Here is a 4,119-nt window from a genome sequence, read left to right as displayed (position 1 = left end):
CACACACACACACACACACACACACACACACACACACAAAACAACCCCAGGCTGAGCTACCACACCCAGCATGAAAAAAAATATGCAATAGTAATACCTTTCTTCAAGCTGTGCCTACGTAGGAATATATCAGAATTACCTGAGGTGCTTTGACAAAACGCATGTTTCCAGCAATCCCTGCCAGTCCACACACACTTCTTACAATATGAGTGCATGTGAGTAGACACGTTTATGTTGAAAAGCTTCCTCAAGTAATTCTGATATGCCCCCAGGTTGAGAACCATTGAACTGCCACCACCAATCTCCCCTTGGTGGCAGAATTTGCCGGCAGGGTTGTGGGCCTGCTTTTTATTTTCGCCTTCAGTTTGGGAAAGGACAGGCAGGAGCTGAGAAAAGGGTCCGTCTGGGTCCAAGAGATTAGGGGTCAGACAAGGGCCAGGAATCGAAAGAGTTAAAACTGGGCATTGATCCCGCAGCGACCTTGGCTGGCCTCGTTAGCGGCCAGCAGCGGCACAGCACGTGAAGAAGGACCCCTCTTGCTAGGACTGTCCCGGGGACTCGCCTGCGCTCCGCCGCCAGGATGCAAAGGCCCAAACCCCACACCGCCTCCGAAGCTGCATCTGCCGCAGACTTGGGGGGACACTGGCCAGCCCCAGGCGCGGTGATCCAGTCCCTGGGGCACTTCCCCGTCCAGGGTCCCCGGGTGCCATAGTCAACACTATGAAAGCCAGAAGGTTGCTTCTATTCGGGTTGGGGGCAGGGGGGGAGAGGCCCTACCCCCACCCCTGTCACGCGGAGAGGTCTTGGGAGAGGGCAGAGGGCAACGCGCAGAGGGACCAGGCGTCGGTCACTTGAGCCCTAGCTTGGAGGCACGTAGGTCCGCCGGGACAGCACGGGGTCGCGCCGCCCCCTGGCGGTTCGATAGCAGAGTTGAGGCAATAGGGGCGGGCGGCTGCGCGCGGTCTGGTTGCTCCGGGACAGGTTCCTCCTTCCCAGCGTTGGGGAGAGGGGGAACGGGGGAAGGGAAGGGTGTTGAAGAGAGGGCCCTTGGAAGACTGTCCTGTCCTGTCCCTTCCCATCCGTTCTCCCTCTGTCCCTTTCTCCGTTCTTTCTCTCTTCCTCCTCCCCGCATCTCTCCCACTCTTTCTGCCCTCCCCCCTCCCCCGTCCTCACTCCCTCTCCTACCCCCCCTTCCTTTCTCTCGTCCTCAGCCCACCCCCTCTGGCCCCCGCGGGGCAGCGCCTCGGTGCGCCCGCTTGGCAGTTAGCCCATTAGATCTCGTACTATTGATCCGCTTCTGAGCCGAAGCTGACAGCCCCCCTTCTCGGTCTCCCCATGCCCCCATTCCCGGCGGCCCCCCCATCTCTAGGCAGTCCCAGCCTGCGCCTCCCCCCACCCCCCACGCGGGCCGCGCCGAAGTCTCGCCCTCACGAAGGACAAGAACAAATGTAATTAAAGCGACCGGCAAGGGAGGGGGTGCGCCCCTACCAGCACCAGCACGAGCCGGGGTCCCAGCGGCCCGCCCTCCGCCGCCACCTCCCTCCCCGCCCCCACCCCCCCACCCCCCGCCGGAGCGGGAGCATTTGGGTTGAGCTGCGCCTGTCCTATAAATCCACATATAATTCTCGCCTTTCCTGTTCAGCTAAGGAAAATAAACGTGTAAGGCTGTTTCTGGGAGCCCAGCTCAGGGACCGCTCTAAATTCTCCTCTTATTGAGTCCGGGCTGGAAATCATTCAGCTCGGCGGCGCGCCACCCTCCCCCCAACCCTGCCCGCGCCCGCGCCCGCGCCCGCCGCGCACACGCACGCGCGCACACGCAGGGCAGGAGCCGGGTATATAAATATCTCCAGCTCTCCCCATAGCCGGGCAGATTTATTCCGCTGCCAAGCCTGCAGAAAATTGACTTGTTCATGGAGGCGGCTATTGACACATCACCGGGGGGAGGGTTAGGGGAGAAAGCAGTGGAGCCGGCGCCCCTCTATTATACGTTAATGTAATCAGCAGTGTGCGAAATGACTGCGCGGAAAATAGCATCACTGACATTTATATTAGAGGATATTGATGGCAGGAGCTGTGACCGCATCACTCTGCCTCCCGTTTCCACGGATTGACACAGGAGCCTCTTGTTGGCTCCATCCACGCTCGCCTCCCCTCCCCCTTCCCCCTCCCGCCCTCTCTCCCTCTCTCCACCCACTCTGTGTCTCTCCAGCTCTCCCCCTCTGCTCGCCTCACCCCCACCCTCCCTATTTACTCTTCCAGTCCATTCTTTTTACAAATAATTCTGAGCACCTACTGGGTGCCCCGTGCAAGGGTCTCTCCTGCATGCCTCTCTCCGGGTTTCTCCCTCTCCTTCTCCCCCACCGTGCCCTTGCCCTCTTGCTCCCTCCTCCCCGGCTCTGCTTCCCCCTCCCCCTTTCCTTGGCTGGGTGGCTGGACCGCTGCTGTCACAGCAGATAGATAATTGAAAAATGGGCCTCACCTTTGCAGCCAGCAGGAGTGGTTCAGGCAGTTACTGCCAGGGTTACCTACTCCATCTCAGGCCCAGGCTCCAAAAGAGATTCTGAGGAAATTGGATTTTACATGGATGTTTTATTCGGGCAGAGGCTTTAGTGTATATAAATACAGGCGAGGAGGCCTTGGAGGCAAGGATGAGTGAGGCGAGACAATCCCGCCTGGGGCCTGCAGGCTTAGGGGAGGCAGGCGGGCCATGTGCTCAGCTCTGGGTCCCAGACCTGGACATCAGTGCGTTCCCACCCCCCCCCCTACCCCCACCCCATCATCTGGGACTAAAAGAGGTTAATGCCTCTGTACCGTTCCTCAAAAGCTGCCTTGGGAATTAAAAAAGTGTGTGATTGTTGGGGATTGTTGGCAGGACTGTATACTGAGAAAAGAACGAAATATATTGGAGAAGTTTGAGGACTGATGCAGTAAATATTTATTGAACCGGAACTTGTGAAGGTTTGTGTTTGGGGGACAGGAGTAAGTGAGACATGACTGCTGCTTTCAAGGACAGTTGGGAGAATGACAACCTCGGCTTTCAGGTTAGGGGCAGAGAACAGGAAAGGTGAGAGAGTGGGTGCTGAGATCATTTTTCTAGGGCCTGATCATCCGGGGAGGTTGGAGGAAGAAGCAGAAGGAAATTGTTCAGGTTGGAGGGATGAGGGTCCTACCAACCCTTCAGTCTCTCCCTCCTGGGCCTGGTTAGCAGAGAGCATCCAGGAACAGTGTGATAATCATGGCCTCCAAATCTATAGGCAAGTTCCCATCCAAGGTGTTGCAGTGAATCCTGGTGAAAGTCTCTGAGGGCTAGAATGATGGGTTATTAATGATCGAGATAAGGCCTTCCAGAGAGACAAGGTGTGAAGAGGGCCTCAATGAGGAACCCTTTGGGGGAGGCCTGAACTGAAGGTACATGGGCAAGTGAAGGGCCTCAGAAGAGCAGGGAGGTGGGATTTGGGTGTGGGAAGGAGGGAGTAGGTGCTCGGGGGCCTCGGATAAAGAATCGTCCTGTGTTTGAATGCCCCCATCCTCATAGAAAGGGCTTTGTTTTAGTCCCAGGCAGGGTCTTTTCTGTGCCTTGTCTGGTATCTAATTAGAGTCTATGTAGCTGACAGCTTTATTTTCTTGGAAGAAGAGCTCCTCATGAGCCATCCCATGACTGAAGAACTGGTATTAATGTGGGTAACCAGACTCAGAGTGCTCACGGAAAGGGCAGGGGCTCCTTCTGAACTCTGAGCAGAGACAACAGCTGCCTCATTCTAGCCACATCATTGAAAGCTGGACCAGTCCTCCCCCAGATTCCAAAGCCCTCTTGTCCTCTGCCACATTGTTCTACTGTTACATCATCAGCCTGCGGGGGCAGGACAGGTGCTGGATAGATCATGGCCATCCCTCCAGCTGCCCCGTACACATCTCAGGCCCTCCCAGATGGCATCTGGGAGCTCTAATCCAGCTGTAGGATGTGAGTATTCTGAGGTAACTGGACTCCCTGCCTGACCTCCGCCAGCATCTTCCCTCTCTCGATTACATTCACCCTGACAGCCCACTGAGGAGGGAGACCCTTCCCGGCTATCAGGGAGCCGGGCCACTCCCACTTACCTCAGTTAGCTTTGCCTCCTC

The sequence above is a fragment of the Lynx canadensis genome, chromosome D2 (genome assembly GCF_007474595.2).
Source record: "Lynx canadensis isolate LIC74 chromosome D2, mLynCan4.pri.v2, whole genome shotgun sequence".
Classification (NCBI taxonomy): domain Eukaryota; kingdom Metazoa; phylum Chordata; class Mammalia; order Carnivora; family Felidae; genus Lynx; species Lynx canadensis.
The sequence above is the reverse complement of the archived record's forward strand: the minus strand, read 5'-3'. Positions refer to the sequence as shown.